The sequence below is a fragment of the Hemibagrus wyckioides genome, linkage group LG08 (genome assembly GCF_019097595.1).
Source record: "Hemibagrus wyckioides isolate EC202008001 linkage group LG08, SWU_Hwy_1.0, whole genome shotgun sequence".
Lineage (NCBI taxonomy): Eukaryota > Metazoa > Chordata > Actinopteri > Siluriformes > Bagridae > Hemibagrus > Hemibagrus wyckioides.
Window position 1 is genome coordinate 23,287,737 of NC_080717.1, and position 21,912 is coordinate 23,309,648.

Below are 21,912 nucleotides of genomic sequence, written 5' to 3' on the forward strand. Positions count from 1 at the left end.
TTATTACTGACTGACTTACTGACTTACTTTGTTACTCACTTATTATTATTACTGACTGACTTTCCTAATATGGAAAGTGCATGTGACCAGCAAATGCCACTTACCCCTAGCCTATCATCGCCACGATGTGCTCACCACTATCAGCTGCTCCTCGTCAACACCCCCCCTCCCCCATATTCAGGTCAACAGCTGGGGGTGGCCCCGATTCCTTCATTGGGGCTTCCGTAAGCCTCGGAAAGCGGGGCTATGGGCTGTCCGCCAAGCAAGGGGAATAACAAGTTATCGCTTCTCGGCCTTTTGGCTAAGATCAAGTGTAGTATCTGTTCTTATCAGTTTAATATCTGATACGCCCTCTATATGAGGGCTCTATATTAAACGGATTTTTAGAGCTGGGAGCTGGAAAAGGGGCTTGCTCCGTCCGATCCACGCATCGGCCTGGTATTGCAGTACTTCCAGGCTTGGTGCACCATTTTCTAATGTAAAAGAGTAGAAAAAAAAAAACTTACTTACTTCATTACTTAATGTATTCTTATTACTGACTTACTTGCTTGCTTTGTTATTCACTTATTACGTTCTTATTACTTACTTATTCACTTTGTTGCTCACTTTTTACTTTCTTATTTCTTACTTACTGACTGACATCCTTTATTACTGACTGACTTATTTACTGACTTACTTTGTTACTCACTTATTACTTTCTTATTACTTACTTACTGACTGACTGACATCCTTTATTACTGACTGACTTATTTACTGACTTACTTTGTTACTCACTTATTACTTTCTTATTACTTACTTACTGACTGACGTATTTTATTACTGACTGACTTACTGACTTACTTTGTTACTCACTTATTATTATTACTGACTGACTTAGCCTAATATGGAAAGTGCATGTGACCAGCAAATGCCACTTACCCCTAGCCTATCATCGCCACGATGTGCTCACCACTATCAGCTGCTCCTCGTCCACGTGTCCCCACCCATGTTCCCTTGCTAATCATCGCCAGGCTGTGCTCACCACTGTCAGCTGTTCCTCGTCAACACCCCCCTCCCCCATATTCAGGTCAACAGCTGGGGGTGGCCCCGATTCCTTCATTGGGGCTTCCGTAAGCCTCGGAAAGCGGGGCTATGGGCTGTCCGCCAAGCAAGGGGAATAACAAGTTATCGCTTCTCGGCCTTTTGGCTAAGATCAAGTGTAGTATCTGTTCTTATCAGTTTAATATCTGATACGCCCTCTATATGAGGGCTCTATATTAAACGGATTTTTAGAGCTGGGAGCTGGAAAAGGGGCTTGCTCCGTCCGATCCACGCATCGGCCTGGTATTGCAGTACTTCCAGGCTTGGTGCACCATTTTCTAATGTAAAAGAGTAGAAAAAAAAAAAAACTTACTTACTTCATTACTTAATGTATTCTTATTACTGACTTACTTGCTTGCTTTGTTATTCACTTATTACGTTCTTATTACTTACTTATTCACTTTGTTGCTCACTTTTTACTTTCTTATTTCTTACTTACTGACTGACATCCTTTATTACTGACTGACTTATTTACTGACTTACTTTGTTACTCACTTATTACTTTCTTATTACTTACTTACTGACTGACTGACATCCTTTATTACTGACTGACTTATTTACTGACTTACTTTGTTACTCACTTATTACTTTCTTATTACTTACTTACTGACTGACTGACATCCTTTATTACTGACTGACTTATTTACTGACTTACTTTGTTACTCACTTATTACTTTCTTATTACTTACTTACTGACTGACTGACATCCTTTATTACTGACTGACTTATTTACTGACTTACTTTGTTACTCACTTATTACTTTCTTATTACTTACTTACTGACTGACGTATTTTATTACTGACTGACTTACTGACTTACTTTGTTACTCACTTATTATTATTACTGACTGACTTAGCCTAATATGGAAAGTGCATGTGACCAGCAAATGCCACTTACCCCTAGCCTATCATCGCCACGATGTGCTCACCACTATCAGCTGCTCCTCGTCCACGTGTCCCCACCCATGTTCCCTTGCTAATCATCGCCAGGCTGTGCTCACCACTGTCAGCTGTTCCTCGTCAACACCCCCCTCCCCCATATTCAGGTCAACAGCTGGGGGTGGCCCCGATTCCTTCATTGGGGCTTCCGTAAGCCTCGGAAAGCGGGGCTATGGGCTGTCCGCCAAGCAAGGGGAATAACAAGTTATCGCTTCTCGGCCTTTTGGCTAAGATCAAGTGTAGTATCTGTTCTTATCAGTTTAATATCTGATACGCCCTCTATATGAGGGCTCTATATTAAACGGATTTTTAGAGCTGGGAGCTGGAAAAGGGGCTTGCTCCGTCCGATCCACGCATCGGCCTGGTATTGCAGTACTTCCAGGCTTGGTGCACCATTTTCTAATGTAAAAGAGTAGAAAAAAAAAAAACTTACTTACTTCATTACTTAATGTATTCTTATTACTGACTTACTTGCTTGCTTTGTTATTCACTTATTACGTTCTTATTACTTACTTATTCACTTTGTTGCTCACTTTTTACTTTCTTATTTCTTACTTACTGACTGACATCCTTTATTACTGACTGACTTATTTACTGACTTACTTTGTTACTCACTTATTACTTTCTTATTACTTACTTACTGACTGACTGACATCCTTTATTACTGACTGACTTATTTACTGACTTACTTTGTTACTCACTTATTACTTTCTTATTACTTACTTACTGACTGACTGACATCCTTTATTACTGACTGACTTATTTACTGACTTACTTTGTTACTCACTTATTACTTTCTTATTACTTACTTACTGACTGACTGACATCCTTTATTACTGACTGACTTATTTACTGACTTACTTTGTTTCTCACTTATTACTTTCTTATTACTTACTTACTGACTGACGTATTTTATTACTGACTGACTTACTGACTTACTTTGTTACTCACTTATTATTATTACTGACTGACTTAGCCTAATATGGAAAGTGCATGTGACCAGCAAATGCCACTTACCCCTAGCCTATCATCGCCACGATGTGCTCACCACTATCAGCTGCTCCTCGTCCACGTGTCCCCACCCATGTTCCCTTGCTAATCATCGCCAGGCTGTGCTCACCACTGTCAGCTGTTCCTCGTCAACACCCCCCTCCCCCATATTCAGGTCAACAGCTGGGGGTGGCCCCGATTCCTTCATTGGGGCTTCCGTAAGCCTCGGAAAGCGGGGCTATGGGCTGTCCGCCAAGCAAGGGGAATAACAAGTTATCGCTTCTCGGCCTTTTGGCTAAGATCAAGTGTAGTATCTGTTCTTATCAGTTTAATATCTGATACGCCCTCTATATGAGGGCTCTATATTAAACGGATTTTTAGAGCTGGGAGCTGGAAAAGGGGCTTGCTCCGTCCGATCCACGCATCGGCCTGGTATTGCAGTACTTCCAGGCTTGGTGCACCATTTTCTAATGTAAAAAAGTAGAAAAAAAAAAAACTTACTTACTTCATTACTTAACATATTCTTATTACTGACTTACTTGCTTGCTTTGTTATTCACTTTGTTGCTCACTTTTTACTTTCTTATTTCTTACTTACTGACTGACATCCTTTATTACTGACTGACTTATTTACTGACTTACTTTGTTACTCACTTATTACTTTCTTATTACTTACTTACTGACTGACTGACATCCTTTATTACTGACTGACTTATTTACTGACTTACTTTGTTACTCACTTATTACTTTCTTATTACTTACTTACTGACTGACGTATTTTATTACTGACTGACTTACTGACTTACTTTGTTACTCACTTATTATTATTACTGACTGACTTAGCCTAATATGGAAAGTGCATGTGACCAGCAAATGCCACTTACCCCTAGCCTATCATCGCCACGATGTGCTCACCACTATCAGCTGCTCCTCGTCCACGTGTCCCCACCCATGTTCCCTTGCTAATCATCGCCAGGCTGTGCTCACCACTGTCAGCTGTTCCTCGTCAACACCCCCCTCCCCCATATTCAGGTCAACAGCTGGGGGTGGCCCCGATTCCTTCATTGGGGCTTCCGTAAGCCTCGGAAAGCGGGGCTATGGGCTGTCCGCCAAGCAAGGGGAATAACAAGTTATCGCTTCTCGGCCTTTTGGCTAAGATCAAGTGTAGTATCTGTTCTTATCAGTTTAATATCTGATACGCCCTCTATATGAGGGCTCTATATTAAACGGATTTTTAGAGCTGGGAGCTGGAAAAGGGGCTTGCTCCGTCCGATCCACGCATCGGCCTGGTATTGCAGTACTTCCAGGCTTGGTGCACCATTTTCTAATGTAAAAGAGTAGAAAAAAAAAAAACTTACTTACTTCATTACTTAATGTATTCTTATTACTGACTTACTTGCTTGCTTTGTTATTCACTTATTACGTTCTTATTACTTACTTATTCACTTTGTTGCTCACTTTTTACTTTCTTATTTCTTACTTACTGACTGACATCCTTTATTACTGACTGACTTATTTACTGACTTACTTTGTTACTCACTTATTACTTTCTTATTACTTACTTACTGACTGACTGACATCCTTTATTACTGACTGACTTATTTACTGACTTACTTTGTTACTCACTTATTACTTTCTTATTACTTACTTACTGACTGACTTAGCGTAATATGGAAAGTGCATGTGACCAGCAAATGCCACTTACCCCTAGCCTATCATCGCCACGATGTGCTCACCACTATCAGCTGCTCCTCGTCCACGTGTCCCCACCCATGTTCCCTTGCTAATCATCGCCAGGCTGTGCTCACCACTGTCAGCTGTTCCTCGTCAACACCCCCCTCCCCCATATTCAGGTCAACAGCTGGGGGTGGCCCCGATTCCTTCATTGGGGCTTCCGTAAGCCTCGGAAAGCGGGGCTATGGGCTGTCCGCCAAGCAAGGGGAATAACAAGTTATCGCTTCTCGGCCTTTTGGCTAAGATCAAGTGTAGTATCTGTTCTTATCAGTTTAATATCTGATACGCCCTCTATATGAGGGCTCTATATTAAACGGATTTTTAGAGCTGGGAGCTGGAAAAGGGGCTTGCTCCGTCCGATCCACGCATCGGCCTGGTATTGCAGTACTTCCAGGCTTGGTGCACCATTTTCTAATGTAAAAAAGTAGAAAAAAAAAAAACTTACTTACTTCATTACTTAATGTATTCTTATTACTGACTTACTTGCTTGCTTTGTTATTCACTTATTACGTTCTTATTACTTACTTATTCACTTTGTTGCTCACTTTTTACTTTCTTATTTCTTACTTACTGACTGACATCCTTTATTACTGACTGACTTATTTACTGACTTACTTTGTTACTCACTTATTACTTTCTTATTACTTACTTACTGACTGACTGACATCCTTTATTACTGACTGACTTATTTACTGACTTACTTTGTTACTCACTTATTACTTTCTTATTACTTACTTACTGACTGACGTATTTTATTACTGACTGACTTACTGACTTACTTTGTTACTCACTTATTATTATTACTGACTGACTTAGCCTAATATGGAAAGTGCATGTGACCAGCAAATGCCACTTACCCCTAGCCTATCATCGCCACGATGTGCTCACCACTATCAGCTGCTCCTCGTCCACGTGTCCCCACCCATGTTCCCTTGCTAATCATCGCCAGGCTGTGCTCACCACTGTCAGCTGTTCCTCGTCAACACCCCCCCTCCCCCATATTCAGGTCAACAGCTGGGGGTGGCCCCGATTCCTTCATTGGGGCTTCCGTAAGCCTCGGAAAGCGGGGCTATGGGCTGTCCGCCAAGCAAGGGGAATAACAAGTTATCGCTTCTCGGCCTTTTGGCTAAGATCAAGTGTAGTATCTGTTCTTATCAGTTTAATATCTGATACGCCCTCTATATGAGGGCTCTATATTAAACGGATTTTTAGAGCTGGGAGCTGGAAAAGGGGCTTGCTCCGTCCGATCCACGCATCGGCCTGGTATTGCAGTACTTCCAGGCTTGGTGCACCATTTTCTAATGTAAAAGAGTAGAAAAAAAAAAACTTACTTACTTCATTACTTAATGTATTCTTATTACTGACTTACTTGCTTGCTTTGTTATTCACTTATTACGTTCTTATTACTTACTTATTCACTTTGTTGCTCACTTTTTACTTTCTTATTTCTTACTTACTGACTGACATCCTTTATTACTGACTGACTTATTTACTGACTTACTTTGTTACTCACTTATTACTTTCTTATTACTTACTTACTGACTGACTGACATCCTTTATTACTGACTGACTTATTTACTGACTTACTTTGTTACTCACTTATTACTTTCTTATTACTTACTTACTGACTGACGTATTTTATTACTGACTGACTTACTGACTTACTTTGTTACTCACTTATTATTATTACTGACTGACTTAGCCTAATATGGAAAGTGCATGTGACCAGCAAATGCCACTTACCCCTAGCCTATCATCGCCACGATGTGCTCACCACTATCAGCTGCTCCTCGTCCACGTGTCCCCACCCATGTTCCCTTGCTAATCATCGCCAGGCTGTGCTCACCACTGTCAGCTGTTCCTCGTCAACACCCCCCTCCCCCATATTCAGGTCAACAGCTGGGGGTGGCCCCGATTCCTTCATTGGGGCTTCCGTAAGCCTCGGAAAGCGGGGCTATGGGCTGTCCGCCAAGCAAGGGGAATAACAAGTTATCGCTTCTCGGCCTTTTGGCTAAGATCAAGTGTAGTATCTGTTCTTATCAGTTTAATATCTGATACGCCCTCTATATGAGGGCTCTATATTAAACGGATTTTTAGAGCTGGGAGCTGGAAAAGGGGCTTGCTCCGTCCGATCCACGCATCGGCCTGGTATTGCAGTACTTCCAGGCTTGGTGCACCATTTTCTAATGTAAAAAAGTAGAAAAAAAAAACTTACTTACTTCATTACTTAATGTATTCTTATTACTGACTTACTTGCTTGCTTTGTTATTCACTTATTACGTTCTTATTACTTACTTATTCACTTTGTTGCTCACTTTTTACTTTCTTATTTCTTACTTACTGACTGACATCCTTTATTACTGACTGACTTATTTACTGACTTACTTTGTTACTCACTTATTACTTTCTTATTACTTACTTACTGACTGACTGACATCCTTTATTACTGACTGACTTATTTACTGACTTACTTTGTTACTCACTTATTACTTTCTTATTACTTACTTACTGACTGACGTATTTTATTACTGACTGACTTACTGACTTACTTTGTTACTCACTTATTATTATTACTGACTGACTTAGCCTAATATGGAAAGTGCATGTGACCAGCAAATGCCACTTACCCCTAGCCTATCATCGCCACGATGTGCTCACCACTATCAGCTGCTCCTCGTCCACGTGTCCCCACCCATGTTCCCTTGCTAATCATCGCCAGGCTGTGCTCACCACTGTCAGCTGTTCCTCGTCAACACCCCCCTCCCCCATATTCAGGTCAACAGCTGGGGGTGGCCCCGATTCCTTCATTGGGGCTTCCGTAAGCCTCGGAAAGCGGGGCTATGGGCTGTCCGCCAAGCAAGGGGAATAACAAGTTATCGCTTCTCGGCCTTTTGGCTAAGATCAAGTGTAGTATCTGTTCTTATCAGTTTAATATCTGATACGCCCTCTATATGAGGGCTCTATATTAAACGGATTTTTAGAGCTGGGAGCTGGAAAAGGGGCTTGCTCCGTCCGATCCACGCATCGGCCTGGTATTGCAGTACTTCCAGGCTTGGTGCACCATTTTCTAATGTAAAAGAGTAGAAAAAAAAAAAACTTACTTACTTCATTACTTAATGTATTCTTATTACTGACTTACTTGCTTGCTTTGTTATTCACTTATTACGTTCTTATTACTTACTTATTCACTTTGTTGCTCACTTTTTACTTTCTTATTTCTTACTTACTGACTGACATCCTTTATTACTGACTGACTTATTTACTGACTTACTTTGTTACTCACTTATTACTTTCTTATTACTTACTTACTGACTGACTGACATCCTTTATTACTGACTGACTTATTTACTGACTTACTTTGTTACTCACTTATTACTTTCTTATTACTTACTTACTGACTGACTGACATCCTTTATTACTGACTGACTTATTTACTGACTTACTTTGTTACTCACTTATTACTTTCTTATTACTTACTTACTGACTGACTGACATCCTTTATTACTGACTGACTTATTTACTGACTTACTTTGTTACTCACTTATTACTTTCTTATTACTTACTTACTGACTGACGTATTTTATTACTGACTGACTTACTGACTTACTTTGTTACTCACTTATTATTATTACTGACTGACTTAGCCTAATATGGAAAGTGCATGTGACCAGCAAATGCCACTTACCCCTAGCCTATCATCGCCACGATGTGCTCACCACTATCAGCTGCTCCTCGTCCACGTGTCCCCACCCATGTTCCCTTGCTAATCATCGCCAGGCTGTGCTCACCACTGTCAGCTGTTCCTCGTCAACACCCCCCTCCCCCATATTCAGGTCAACAGCTGGGGGTGGCCCCGATTCCTTCATTGGGGCTTCCGTAAGCCTCGGAAAGCGGGGCTATGGGCTGTCCGCCAAGCAAGGGGAATAACAAGTTATCGCTTCTCGGCCTTTTGGCTAAGATCAAGTGTAGTATCTGTTCTTATCAGTTTAATATCTGATACGCCCTCTATATGAGGGCTCTATATTAAACGGATTTTTAGAGCTGGGAGCTGGAAAAGGGGCTTGCTCCGTCCGATCCACGCATCGGCCTGGTATTGCAGTACTTCCAGGCTTGGTGCACCATTTTCTAATGTAAAAAAGTAGAAAAAAAAAAAACTTACTTACTTCGTTACTTAACATATTCTTATTACTGACTTACTTGCTTGCTTTGTTATTCACTTTGTTGCTCACTTTTTACTTTCTTATTTCTTACTTACTGACTGACATCCTTTATTACTGACTGACTTATTTACTGACTTACTTTGTTACTCACTTATTACTTTCTTATTACTTACTTACTGACTGACTGACATCCTTTATTACTGACTGACTTATTTACTGACTTACTTTGTTACTCACTTATTACTTTCTTATTACTTACTTACTGACGTATTTTATTACTGACTGACTTACTGACTTACTTTGTTACTCACTTATTATTATTACTGACTGACTTTCCTAATATGGAAAGTGCATGTGACCAGCAAATGCCACTTACCCCTAGCCTATCATCGCCACGATGTGCTCACCACTATCAGCTGCTCCTCGTCCACGTGTCCCCACCCATGTTCCCTTGCTAATCATCGCCAGGCTGTGCTCACCACTGTCAGCTGTTCCTCGTCAACACCCCCCCTCCCCCATATTCAGGTCAACAGCTGGGGGTGGCCCCGATTCCTTCATTGGGGCTTCCGTAAGCCTCGGAAAGCGGGGCTATGGGCTGTCCGCCAAGCAAGGGGAATAACAAGTTATCGCTTCTCGGCCTTTTGGCTAAGATCAAGTGTAGTATCTGTTCTTATCAGTTTAATATCTGATACGCCCTCTATATGAGGGCTCTATATTAAACGGATTTTTAGAGCTGGGAGCTGGAAAAGGGGCTTGCTCCGTCCGATCCACGCATCGGCCTGGTATTGCAGTACTTCCAGGCTTGGTGCACCATTTTCTAATGTAAAAGAGTAGAAAAAAAAAAAACTTACTTACTTCATTACTTAATGTATTCTTATTACTGACTTACTTGCTTGCTTTGTTATTCACTTATTACGTTCTTATTACTTACTTATTCACTTTGTTGCTCACTTTTTACTTTCTTATTTCTTACTTACTGACTGACATCCTTTATTACTGACTGACTTATTTACTGACTTACTTTGTTACTCACTTATTACTTTCTTATTACTTACTTACTGACTGACTGACATCCTTTATTACTGACTGACTTATTTACTGACTTACTTTGTTACTCACTTATTACTTTCTTATTACTTACTTACTGACTGACTGACATCCTTTATTACTGACTGACTTATTTACTGACTTACTTTGTTACTCACTTATTACTTTCTTATTACTTACTTACTGACTGACTGACATCCTTTTTTACTGACTGACTTATTTACTGACTTACTTTGTTACTCACTTATTACTTTCTTATTACTTACTTACTGACTGACGTATTTTATTACTGACTGACTTACTGACTTACTTTGTTACTCACTTATTATTACTGACTGACTTAGCCTAATATGGAAAGTGCATGTGACCAGCAAATGCCACTTACCCCTAGCCTATCATCGCCACGATGTGCTCACCACTATCAGCTGCTCCTCGTCCACGTGTCCCCACCCATGTTCCCTTGCTAATCATCGCCAGGCTGTGCTCACCACTGTCAGCTGTTCCTCGTCAACACCCCCCTCCCCCATATTCAGGTCAACAGCTGGGGGTGGCCCCGATTCCTTCATTGGGGCTTCCGTAAGCCTCGGAAAGCGGGGCTATGGGCTGTCCGCCAAGCAAGGGGAATAACAAGTTATCGCTTCTCGGCCTTTTGGCTAAGATCAAGTGTAGTATCTGTTCTTATCAGTTTAATATCTGATACGCCCTCTATATGAGGGCTCTATATTAAACGGATTTTTAGAGCTGGGAGCTGGAAAAGGGGCTTGCTCCGTCCGATCCACGCATCGGCCTGGTATTGCAGTACTTCCAGGCTTGGTGCACCATTTTCTAATGTAAAAGAGTAGAAAAAAAAAAACTTACTTACTTCATTACTTAATGTATTCTTATTACTGACTTACTTGCTTGCTTTGTTATTCACTTATTACGTTCTTATTACTTACTTATTCACTTTGTTGCTCACTTTTTACTTTCTTATTTCTTACTTACTGACTGACATCCTTTATTACTGACTGACTTATTTACTGACTTACTTTGTTACTCACTTATTACTTTCTTATTACTTACTTACTGACTGACTGACATCCTTTATTACTGACTGACTTATTTACTGACTTACTTTGTTACTCACTTATTACTTTCTTATTACTTACTTACTGACTGACTGACATCCTTTATTACTGACTGACTTATTTACTGACTTACTTTGTTACTCACTTATTACTTTCTTATTACTTACTTACTGACTGACTGACATCCTTTATTACTGACTGACTTATTTACTGACTTACTTTGTTTCTCACTTATTACTTTCTTATTACTTACTTACTGACTGACGTATTTTATTACTGACTGACTTACTGACTTACTTTGTTACTCACTTATTATTATTACTGACTGACTTAGCCTAATATGGAAAGTGCATGTGACCAGCAAATGCCACTTACCCCTAGCCTATCATCGCCACGATGTGCTCACCACTATCAGCTGCTCCTCGTCCACGTGTCCCCACCCATGTTCCCTTGCTAATCATCGCCAGGCTGTGCTCACCACTGTCAGCTGTTCCTCGTCAACACCCCCCTCCCCCATATTCAGGTCAACAGCTGGGGGTGGCCCCGATTCCTTCATTGGGGCTTCCGTAAGCCTCGGAAAGCGGGGCTATGGGCTGTCCGCCAAGCAAGGGGAATAACAAGTTATCGCTTCTCGGCCTTTTGGCTAAGATCAAGTGTAGTATCTGTTCTTATCAGTTTAATATCTGATACGCCCTCTATATGAGGGCTCTATATTAAACGGATTTTTAGAGCTGGGAGCTGGAAAAGGGGCTTGCTCCGTCCGATCCACGCATCGGCCTGGTATTGCAGTACTTCCAGGCTTGGTGCACCATTTTCTAATGTAAAAAAGTAGAAAAAAAAAAACTTACTTACTTCATTACTTAACATATTCTTATTACTGACTTACTTGCTTGCTTTGTTATTCACTTTGTTGCTCACTTTTTACTTTCTTATTTCTTACTTACTGACTGACATCCTTTATTACTGACTGACTTATTTACTGACTTACTTTGTTACTCACTTATTACTTTCTTATTACTTACTTACTGACTGACTGACATCCTTTATTACTGACTGACTTATTTACTGACTTACTTTGTTACTCACTTATTACTTTCTTATTACTTACTTACTGACGTATTTTATTACTGACTGACTTACTGACTTACTTTGTTACTCACTTATTATTATTACTGACTGACTTTCCTAATATGGAAAGTGCATGTGACCAGCAAATGCCACTTACCCCTAGCCTATCATCGCCACGATGTGCTCACCACTATCAGCTGCTCCTCGTCCACGTGTCCCCACCCATGTTCCCTTGCTAATCATCGCCAGGCTGTGCTCACCACTGTCAGCTGTTCCTCGTCAACACCCCCCCTCCCCCATATTCAGGTCAACAGCTGGGGGTGGCCCCGATTCCTTCATTGGGGCTTCCGTAAGCCTCGGAAAGCGGGGCTATGGGCTGTCCGCCAAGCAAGGGGAATAACAAGTTATCGCTTCTCGGCCTTTTGGCTAAGATCAAGTGTAGTATCTGTTCTTATCAGTTTAATATCTGATACGCCCTCTATATGAGGGCTCTATATTAAACGGATTTTTAGAGCTGGGAGCTGGAAAAGGGGCTTGCTCCGTCCGATCCACGCATCGGCCTGGTATTGCAGTACTTCCAGGCTTGGTGCACCATTTTCTAATGTAAAAGAGTAGAAAAAAAAAAAACTTACTTACTTCATTACTTAATGTATTCTTATTACTGACTTACTTGCTTGCTTTGTTATTCACTTATTACGTTCTTATTACTTACTTATTCACTTTGTTGCTCACTTTTTACTTTCTTATTTCTTACTTACTGACTGACATCCTTTATTACTGACTGACTTATTTACTGACTTACTTTGTTACTCACTTATTACTTTCTTATTACTTACTTACTGACTGACTGACATCCTTTATTACTGACTGACTTATTTACTGACTTACTTTGTTACTCACTTATTACTTTCTTATTACTTACTTACTGACTGACTGACATCCTTTATTACTGACTGACTTATTTACTGACTTACTTTGTTACTCACTTATTACTTTCTTATTACTTACTTACTGACTGACTGACATCCTTTTTTACTGACTGACTTATTTACTGACTTACTTTGTTACTCACTTATTACTTTCTTATTACTTACTTACTGACTGACGTATTTTATTACTGACTGACTTACTGACTTACTTTGTTACTCACTTATTATTACTGACTGACTTAGCCTAATATGGAAAGTGCATGTGACCAGCAAATGCCACTTACCCCTAGCCTATCATCGCCACGATGTGCTCACCACTATCAGCTGCTCCTCGTCCACGTGTCCCCACCCATGTTCCCTTGCTAATCATCGCCAGGCTGTGCTCACCACTGTCAGCTGTTCCTCGTCAACACCCCCCTCCCCCATATTCAGGTCAACAGCTGGGGGTGGCCCCGATTCCTTCATTGGGGCTTCCGTAAGCCTCGGAAAGCGGGGCTATGGGCTGTCCGCCAAGCAAGGGGAATAACAAGTTATCGCTTCTCGGCCTTTTGGCTAAGATCAAGTGTAGTATCTGTTCTTATCAGTTTAATATCTGATACGCCCTCTATATGAGGGCTCTATATTAAACGGATTTTTAGAGCTGGGAGCTGGAAAAGGGGCTTGCTCCGTCCGATCCACGCATCGGCCTGGTATTGCAGTACTTCCAGGCTTGGTGCACCATTTTCTAATGTAAAAAAGTAGAAAAAAAGAAAACTTACTTACTTCATTACTTAATGTATTCTTATTACTGACTTACTTGCTTGCTTTGTTATTCACTTATTCCGTTCCTATTTCTTACTTATTGACTTATTCGCTTACTTTGTTGCTCACTTTTTACTTTCTTATTTCTTACTTACTGACTGACATCCTTTATTACTGACTGACTTATTTACTGACTTACTTTGTTACTCACTTATTACTTTCTTATTACTTACTTACTGACTGACTGACATCCTTTATTACTGACTGACTTATTTACTGACTTACTTTGTTACTCACTTATTACTTTCTTATTACTTACTTACTGACTGACGTATTTTATTACTGACTGACTTACTGACTTACTTTGTTACTCACTTATTATTATTACTGACTGACTTAGCCTAATATGGAAAGTGCATGTGACCAGCAAATTCCACTTACCCCTAGCCTATCATCGCCACGATGTGCTCACCACTATCAGCTGCTCCTCGTCCACGTGTCCCCACCCATGTTCCCTTGCTAATCATCGCCCGGCTGTGCTCACCACTGTCAGCTGTTCCTCGTCAACACCCCCCTCCCCCATATTCAGGTCAACAGCTGGGGGTGGCCCCGATTCCTTCATTGGGGCTTCCGTAAGCCTCGGAAAGCGGGGCTATGGGCTGTCCGCCAAGCAAGGGGAATAACAAGTTATCGCTTCTCGGCCTTTTGGCTAAGATCAAGTGTAGTATCTGTTCTTATCAGTTTAATATCTGATACGCCCTCTATATGAGGGCTCTATATTAAACGGATTTTTAGAGCTGGGAGCTGGAAAAGGGGCTTGCTCCGTCCGATCCACGCATCGGCCTGGTATTGCAGTACTTCCAGGCTTGGTGCACCATTTTCTAATGTAAAAGAGTAGAAAAAAAAAACTTACTTACTTCATTACTTAATGTATTCTTATTACTGACTTACTTGCTTGCTTTGTTATTCACTTATTACGTTCTTATTACTTACTTATTCACTTTGTTGCTCACTTTTTACTTTCTTATTTCTTACTTACTGACTGACATCCTTTATTACTGACTGACTTATTTACTGACTTACTTTGTTACTCACTTATTACTTTCTTATTACTTACTTACTGACTGACTGACATCCTTTATTACTGACTGACTTATTTACTGACTTACTTTGTTACTCACTTATTACTTTCTTATTACTTACTTACTGACTGACTGACATCCTTTATTACTGACTGACTTATTTACTGACTTACTTTGTTACTCACTTATTACTTTCTTATTACTTACTTACTGACTGACGTATTTTATTACTGACTGACTTACTGACTTACTTTGTTACTCACTTATTACTTTCTTATTACTTACTTACTGACTGACGTATTTTATTACTGACTGACTTACTGACTTACTTTGTTACTCACTTATTATTATTACTGACTGACTTAGCCTAATATGGAAAGTGCATGTGACCAGCAAATGCCACTTACCCCTAGCCTATCATCGCCACGATGTGCTCACCACTATCAGCTGCTCCTCGTCCACGTGTCCCCACCCATGTTCCCTTGCTAATCATCGCCAGGCTGTGCTCACCACTGTCAGCTGTTCCTCGTCAACACCCCCCTCCCCCATATTCAGGTCAACAGCTGGGGGTGGCCCCGATTCCTTCATTGGGGCTTCCGTAAGCCTCGGAAAGCGGGGCTATGGGCTGTCCGCCAAGCAAGGGGAATAACAAGTTATCGCTTCTCGGCCTTTTGGCTAAGATCAAGTGTAGTATCTGTTCTTATCAGTTTAATATCTGATACGCCCTCTATATGAGGGCTCTATATTAAACGGATTTTTAGAGCTGGGAGCTGGAAAAGGGGCTTGCTCCATCCGATCCACGCATCGGCCTGGTATTGCAGTACTTCCAGGCTTGGTGCACCATTTTCTAATGTAAAAGAGTAGAAAAAAAAAAACTTACTTACTTCATTACTTAATGTATTCTTATTACTGACTTACTTGCTTGCTTTGTTATTCACTTATTACGTTCTTATTACTTACTTATTCACTTTGTTGCTCACTTTTTACTTTCTTATTTCTTACTTACTGACTGACATCCTTTATTACTGACTGACTTATTTACTGACTTACTTTGTTACTCACTTATTACTTTCTTATTACTTACTTACTGACTGACTGACATCCTTTATTACTGACTGACTTATTTACTGACTTACTTTGTTACTCACTTATTACTTTCTTATTACTTACTTACTGACTGACGTATTTTATTACTGACTGACTTACTGACTTACTTTGTTACTCACTTATTATTATTACTGACTGACTTAGCCTAATATGGAAAGTGCATGTGACCAGCAAATGCCACTTACCCCTAGCCTATCATCGCCACGATGTGCTCACCACTATCAGCTGCTCCTCGTCCACGTGTCCCCACCCATGTTCCCTTGCTAATCATCGCCAGGCTGTGCTCACCACTGTCAGCTGTTCCTCGTCAACACCCCCCTCCCCCATATTCAGGTCAACAGCTGGGGGTGGCCCCGATTCCTTCATTGGGGCTTCCGTAAGCCTCGGAAAGCGGGGCTATGGGCTGTCCGCCAAGCAAGGGGAATAACAAGTTATCGCTTCTCGGCCTTTTGGCTAAGATCAAGTGTAGTATCTGTTCTTATCAGTTTAATATCTGATACGCCCTCTATATGAGGGCTCTATATTAAACGGATTTTTAGAGCTGGGAGCTGGAAAAGGGGCTTGCTCCGTCCGATCCACGCATCGGCCTGGTATTGCAGTACTTCCAGGCTTGGTGCACCATTTTCTAATGTAAAAGAGTAGAAAAAAAAAAAACTTACTTACTTCATTACTTAATGTATTCTTATTACTGACTTACTTGCTTGCTTTGTTATTCACTTATTACGTTCTTATTACTTACTTATTCACTTTGTTGCTCACTTTTTACTTTCTTATTTCTTACTTACTGACTGACATCCTTTATTACTGACTGACTTATTTACTGACTTACTTTGTTACTCACTTATTACTTTCTTATTACTTACTTACTGACTGACTGACATCCTTTATTACTGACTGACTTATTTACTGACTTACTTTGTTACTCACTTATTACTTTCTTATTACTTACTTACTGACTGACTGACATCCTTTATTACTGACTGACTTATTTACTGACTTACTTTGTTACTCACTTATTACTTTCTTATTACTTACTTACTGAGTGACTGACATCCTTTATTACTGACTGACTTATTTACTGACTTACTTTGTTACTCACTTATTACTTTCTTATTACTTACTTACTGACTGACGTATTTTATTACTGACTGACTTACTGACTTACTTTGTTACTCACTTATTATTATTACTGACTGACTTTCCTAATATGGAAAGTGCATGTGACCAGCAAATGCCACTTACCCCTAGCCTATCATCGCCACGATGTGCTCACCACTATCAGCTGCTCCTCGTCCACGTGTCCCCACCCATGTTCCCTTGCTAATCATCGCCAGGCTGTGCTCACCACTGTCAGCTGTTCCTCGTCAACACCCCCCCTCCCCCATATTCAGGTCAACAGCTGGGGGTGGCCCCGATTCCTTCATTGGGGCTTCCGTAAGCCTCGGAAAGCGGGGCTATGGGCTGTCCGCCAAGCAAGGGGAATAACAAGTTATCGCTTCTCGGCCTTTTGGCTAAGATCAAGTGTAGTATCTGTTCTTATCAGTTTAATATCTGATACGCCCTCTATATGAGGGCTCTATATTAAACGGATTTTTAGAGCTGGGAGCTGGAAAAGGGGCTTGCTCCGTCCGATCCACGCATCGGCCTGGTATTGCAGTACTTCCAGGCTTGGTGCACCATTTTCTAATGTAAAAGAGTAGAAAAAAAAAAAACTTACTTACTTCATTACTTAATGTATTCTTATTACTGACTTACTTGCTTGCTTTGTTATTCACTTATTACGTTCTTATTACTTACTTATTCACTTTGTTGCTCACTTTTTACTTTCTTATTTCTTACTTACTGACTGACATCCTTTATTACTGACTGACTTATTTACTGACTTACTTTGTTACTCACTTATTACTTTCTTATTACTTACTTACTGACTGACTGACATCCTTTATTACTGACTGACTTATTTACTGACTTACTTTGTTACTCACTTATTACTTTCTTATTACTTACTTACTGACTGACGTATTTTATTACTGACTGACTTACTGACTTACTTTGTTACTCACTTATTATTATTACTGACTGACTTAGCCTAATATGGAAAGTGCATGTGACCAGCAAATGCCACTTACCCCTAGCCTATCATCGCCACGATGTGCTCACCACTATCAGCTGCTCCTCGTCCACGTGTCCCCACCCATGTTCCCTTGCTAATCATCGCCAGGCTGTGCTCACCACTGTCAGCTGTTCCTCGTCAACACCCCCCTCCCCCATATTCAGGTCAACAGCTGGGGGTGGCCCCGATTCCTTCATTGGGGCTTCCGTAAGCCTCGGAAAGCGGGGCTATGGGCTGTCCGCCAAGCAAGGGGAATAACAAGTTATCGCTTCTCGGCCTTTTGGCTAAGATCAAGTGTAGTATCTGTTCTTATCAGTTTAATATCTGATACGCCCTCTATATGAGGGCTCTATATTAAACGGATTTTTAGAGCTGGGAGCTGGAAAAGGGGCTTGCTCCGTCCGATCCACGCATCGGCCTGGTATTGCAGTACTTCCAGGCTTGGTGCACCATTTTCTAATGTAAAAGAGTAGAAAAAAAAAAAACTTACTTACTTCATTACTTAATGTATTCTTATTACTGACTTACTTGCTTGCTTTGTTATTCACTTATTACGTTCTTATTACTTACTTATTCACTTTGTTGCTCACTTTTTACTTTCTTATTTCTTACTTACTGACTGACATCCTTTATTACTGACTGACTTATTTACTGACTTACTTTGTTACTCACTTATTACTTTCTTATTACTTACTTACTGACTGACTGACATCCTTTATTACTGACTGACTTATTTACTGACTTACTTTGTTACTCACTTATTACTTTCTTATTACTTACTTACTGACTGACTGACATCCTTTATTACTGACTGACTTATTTACTGACTTACTTTGTTACTCACTTATTACTTTCTTATTACTTACTTACTGACTGACTGACATCCTTTTTTACTGACTGACTTATTTACTGACTTACTTTGTTACTCACTTATTACTTTCTTATTACTTACTTACTGACTGACGTATTTTATTACTGACTGACTTACTGACTTACTTTGTTACTCACTTATTATTACTGACTGACTTAGCCTAATATGGAAAGTGCATGTGACCAGCAAATGCCACTTACCCCTAGCCTATCATCGCCACGATGTGCTCACCACTATCAGCTGCTCCTCGTCCACGTGTCCCCACCCATGTTCCCTTGCTAATCATCGCCAGGCTGTGCTCACCACTGTCAGCTGTTCCTCGTCAACACCCCCCTCCCCCATATTCAGGTCAACAGCTGGGGGTGGCCCCGATTCCTTCATTGGGGCTTCCGTAAGCCTCGGAAAGCGGGGCTATGGGCTGTCCGCCAAGCAAGGGGAATAACAAGTTATCGCTTCTCGGCCTTTTGGCTAAGATCAAGTGTAGTATCTGTTCTTATCAGTTTAATATCTGATACGCCCTCTATATGAGGGCTCTATATTAAACGGATTTTTAGAGCTGGGAGCTGGAAAAGGGGCTTGCTCCGTCCGATCCACGCATCGGCCTGGTATTGCAGTACTTCCAGGCTTGGTGCACCATTTTCTAATGTAAAAAAGTAGAAAAAAAAAAAAACTTACTTACTTCATTACTTAACATATTCTTATTACTGACTTACTTGCTTGCTTTGTTATTCACTTTGTTGCTCACTTTTTACTTTCTTATTTCTTACTTACTGACTGACATCCTTTATTACTGACTGACTTATTTACTGACTTACTTTGTTACTCACTTATTACTTTCTTATTACTTACTTACTGACTGACTGACATCCTTTATTACTGACTGACTTATTTACTGACTTACTTTGTTACTCACTTATTACTTTCTTATTACTTACTTACTGACTGACGTATTTTATTACTGACTGACTTACTGACTTACTTTGTTACTCACTTATTATTATTACTGACTGACTTTCCTAATATGGAAAGTGCATGTGACCAGCAAATGCCACTTACCCCTAGCCTATCATCGCCACGATGTGCTCACCACTATCAGCTGCTCCTCGTCCACGTGTCCCCACCCATGTTCCCTTGCTAATCATCGCCAGGCTGTGCTCACCACTGTCAGCTGTTCCTCGTCAACACCCCCCTCCCCCATATTCAGGTCAACAGCTGGGGGTGGCCCCGATTCCTTCATTGGGGCTTCCGTAAGCCTCGGAAAGCGGGGCTATGGGCTGTCCGCCAAGCAAGGGGAATAACAAGTTATCGCTTCTCGGCCTTTTGGCTAAGATCAAGTGTAGTATCTGTTCTTATCAGTTTAATATCTGATACGCCCTCTATATGAGGGCTCTATATTAAACGGATTTTTAGAGCTGGGAGCTGGAAAAGGGGCTTGCTCCGTCCGATCCACGCATCGGCCTGGTATTGCAGTACTTCCAGGCTTGGTGCACCATTTTCTAATGTAAAAGAGTAGAAAAAAAAAAAACTTACTTACTTCATTACTTAATGTATTCTTATTACTGACTTACTTGCTTGCTTTGTTATTCACTTATTACGTTCTTATTACTTACTTATTCACTTTGTTGCTCACTTTTTACTTTCTTATTTCTTACTTACTGACTGACATCCTTTATTACTGACTGACTTATTTACTGACTTACTTTGTTACTCACTTATTACTTTCTTATTACTTACTTACTGACTGACTGACATCCTTTATTACTGACTGACTTATTTACTGACTTACTTTGTTACTCACTTATTACTTTCTTATTACTTACTTACTGACTGACTGACATCCTTTATTACTGACTGACTTATTTACTGACTTACTTTGTTACTCACTTATTACTTTCTTATTACTTACTTACTGACTGACTGACATCCTTTTTTACTGACTGACTTATTTACTGACTTACTTTGTTACTCACTTATTACTTTCTTATTACTTACTTACTGACTGACGTATTTTATTACTGACTGACTTACTGACTTACTTTGTTACTCACTTATTATTACTGACTGACTTAGCCTAATATGGAAAGTGCATGTGACCAGCAAATGCCACTTACCCCTAGCCTATCATCGCCACGATGTGCTCACCACTATCAGCTGCTCCTCGTCCACGTGTCCCCACCCATGTTCCCTTGCTAATCATCGCCAGGCTGTGCTCACCACTGTCAGCTGTTCCTCGTCAACACCCCCCTCCCCCATATTCAGGTCAACAGCTGGGGGTGGCCCCGATTCCTTCATTGGGGCTTCCGTAAGCCTCGGAAAGCGGGGCTATGGGCTGTCCGCCAAGCAAGGGGAATAACAAGTTATCGCTTCTCGGCCTTTTGGCTAAGATCAAGTGTAGTATCTGTTCTTATCAGTTTAATATCTGATACGCCCTCTATATGAGGGCTCTATATTAAACGGATTTTTAGAGCTGGGAGCTGGAAAAGGGGCTTGCTCCGTCCGATCCACGCATCGGCCTGGTATTGCAGTACTTCCAGGCTTGGTGCACCATTTTCTAATGTAAAAAAGTAGAAAAAAAAAAAAACTTACTTATTTCATTACTTAACATATTCTTATTACTGACTTACTTGCTTGCTTTGTTATTCACTTTGTTGCTCACTTTTTACTTTCTTATTTCTTACTTACTGACTGACATCCTTTATTACTGACTGACTTATTTACTGACTTACTTTGTTACTCACTTATTACTTTCTTATTACTTACTTACTGACTGACTGACATCCTTTATTACTGACTGACTTATTTACTGACTTACTTTGTTACTCACTTATTACTTTCTTATTACTTACTTACTGACTGACGTATTTTATTACTGACTGACTTTCTGACTTACTTTGTTACTCACTTATTATTATTACTGACTGACGTTCCTAATATGGAAAGTGCATGTGACCAGCAAATGCCACTTACCCCTAGCCTATCATCGCCA

At 40.5% G+C, this 21,912-nt stretch overlaps 23 non-coding genes across 23 annotated transcripts; all 23 read left to right on the top strand.

The window, feature by feature from the left end:
- Positions 1–281: 281 nt before the first annotated feature.
- LOC131358617 (U2 spliceosomal RNA) lies at positions 282–472 on the top strand. Its single transcript, XR_009205564.1, has one exon. It is a non-coding gene; the product is annotated as a U2 spliceosomal RNA (small nuclear RNA).
- A 694-nt stretch (positions 473–1,166) lies between these two features.
- Positions 1,167–1,357, top strand: LOC131358618 (U2 spliceosomal RNA). The gene has a single exon (XR_009205565.1). It is a non-coding gene; the product is annotated as a U2 spliceosomal RNA (small nuclear RNA).
- Positions 1,358–2,225: 868 nt separating this feature from the next.
- Positions 2,226–2,416, top strand: LOC131358619 (U2 spliceosomal RNA). The gene has a single exon (XR_009205566.1). It is a non-coding gene; the product is annotated as a U2 spliceosomal RNA (small nuclear RNA).
- An 867-nt stretch (positions 2,417–3,283) lies between these two features.
- Positions 3,284–3,474, top strand: LOC131358620 (U2 spliceosomal RNA). Its single transcript, XR_009205567.1, has one exon. It is a non-coding gene; the product is annotated as a U2 spliceosomal RNA (small nuclear RNA).
- A 665-nt stretch (positions 3,475–4,139) lies between these two features.
- On the top strand, positions 4,140–4,330 carry LOC131358621 (U2 spliceosomal RNA). Its single transcript, XR_009205568.1, has one exon. It is a non-coding gene; the product is annotated as a U2 spliceosomal RNA (small nuclear RNA).
- Positions 4,331–4,960: 630 nt separating this feature from the next.
- On the top strand, positions 4,961–5,151 carry LOC131358623 (U2 spliceosomal RNA). Its single transcript, XR_009205570.1, has one exon. It is a non-coding gene; the product is annotated as a U2 spliceosomal RNA (small nuclear RNA).
- A 696-nt stretch (positions 5,152–5,847) lies between these two features.
- On the top strand, positions 5,848–6,038 carry LOC131358624 (U2 spliceosomal RNA). Its single transcript, XR_009205571.1, has one exon. It is a non-coding gene; the product is annotated as a U2 spliceosomal RNA (small nuclear RNA).
- Positions 6,039–6,732: 694 nt separating this feature from the next.
- Positions 6,733–6,923, top strand: LOC131358625 (U2 spliceosomal RNA). Its single transcript, XR_009205572.1, has one exon. It is a non-coding gene; the product is annotated as a U2 spliceosomal RNA (small nuclear RNA).
- A 693-nt stretch (positions 6,924–7,616) lies between these two features.
- On the top strand, positions 7,617–7,807 carry LOC131358626 (U2 spliceosomal RNA). Its single transcript, XR_009205573.1, has one exon. It is a non-coding gene; the product is annotated as a U2 spliceosomal RNA (small nuclear RNA).
- An 867-nt stretch (positions 7,808–8,674) lies between these two features.
- On the top strand, positions 8,675–8,865 carry LOC131358627 (U2 spliceosomal RNA). Its single transcript, XR_009205574.1, has one exon. It is a non-coding gene; the product is annotated as a U2 spliceosomal RNA (small nuclear RNA).
- Positions 8,866–9,526: 661 nt separating this feature from the next.
- On the top strand, positions 9,527–9,717 carry LOC131358628 (U2 spliceosomal RNA). The gene has a single exon (XR_009205575.1). It is a non-coding gene; the product is annotated as a U2 spliceosomal RNA (small nuclear RNA).
- Positions 9,718–10,581: 864 nt separating this feature from the next.
- Positions 10,582–10,772, top strand: LOC131358629 (U2 spliceosomal RNA). Its single transcript, XR_009205576.1, has one exon. It is a non-coding gene; the product is annotated as a U2 spliceosomal RNA (small nuclear RNA).
- An 866-nt stretch (positions 10,773–11,638) lies between these two features.
- Positions 11,639–11,829, top strand: LOC131358630 (U2 spliceosomal RNA). The gene has a single exon (XR_009205577.1). It is a non-coding gene; the product is annotated as a U2 spliceosomal RNA (small nuclear RNA).
- Positions 11,830–12,489: 660 nt separating this feature from the next.
- Positions 12,490–12,680, top strand: LOC131358631 (U2 spliceosomal RNA). The gene has a single exon (XR_009205578.1). It is a non-coding gene; the product is annotated as a U2 spliceosomal RNA (small nuclear RNA).
- An 864-nt stretch (positions 12,681–13,544) lies between these two features.
- Positions 13,545–13,735, top strand: LOC131358632 (U2 spliceosomal RNA). The gene has a single exon (XR_009205579.1). It is a non-coding gene; the product is annotated as a U2 spliceosomal RNA (small nuclear RNA).
- Positions 13,736–14,442: 707 nt separating this feature from the next.
- Positions 14,443–14,633, top strand: LOC131358634 (U2 spliceosomal RNA). Its single transcript, XR_009205581.1, has one exon. It is a non-coding gene; the product is annotated as a U2 spliceosomal RNA (small nuclear RNA).
- An 857-nt stretch (positions 14,634–15,490) lies between these two features.
- LOC131358590 (U2 spliceosomal RNA) lies at positions 15,491–15,681 on the top strand. The gene has a single exon (XR_009205538.1). It is a non-coding gene; the product is annotated as a U2 spliceosomal RNA (small nuclear RNA).
- Positions 15,682–16,375: 694 nt separating this feature from the next.
- Positions 16,376–16,566, top strand: LOC131358635 (U2 spliceosomal RNA). Its single transcript, XR_009205582.1, has one exon. It is a non-coding gene; the product is annotated as a U2 spliceosomal RNA (small nuclear RNA).
- An 867-nt stretch (positions 16,567–17,433) lies between these two features.
- Positions 17,434–17,624, top strand: LOC131358636 (U2 spliceosomal RNA). Its single transcript, XR_009205583.1, has one exon. It is a non-coding gene; the product is annotated as a U2 spliceosomal RNA (small nuclear RNA).
- Positions 17,625–18,319: 695 nt separating this feature from the next.
- On the top strand, positions 18,320–18,510 carry LOC131358637 (U2 spliceosomal RNA). Its single transcript, XR_009205584.1, has one exon. It is a non-coding gene; the product is annotated as a U2 spliceosomal RNA (small nuclear RNA).
- Positions 18,511–19,374: 864 nt separating this feature from the next.
- Positions 19,375–19,565, top strand: LOC131358638 (U2 spliceosomal RNA). Its single transcript, XR_009205585.1, has one exon. It is a non-coding gene; the product is annotated as a U2 spliceosomal RNA (small nuclear RNA).
- A 665-nt stretch (positions 19,566–20,230) lies between these two features.
- On the top strand, positions 20,231–20,421 carry LOC131358639 (U2 spliceosomal RNA). The gene has a single exon (XR_009205586.1). It is a non-coding gene; the product is annotated as a U2 spliceosomal RNA (small nuclear RNA).
- Positions 20,422–21,285: 864 nt separating this feature from the next.
- LOC131358640 (U2 spliceosomal RNA) lies at positions 21,286–21,476 on the top strand. Its single transcript, XR_009205587.1, has one exon. It is a non-coding gene; the product is annotated as a U2 spliceosomal RNA (small nuclear RNA).
- The last annotated feature ends 436 nt before the right edge of the window (positions 21,477–21,912 follow it).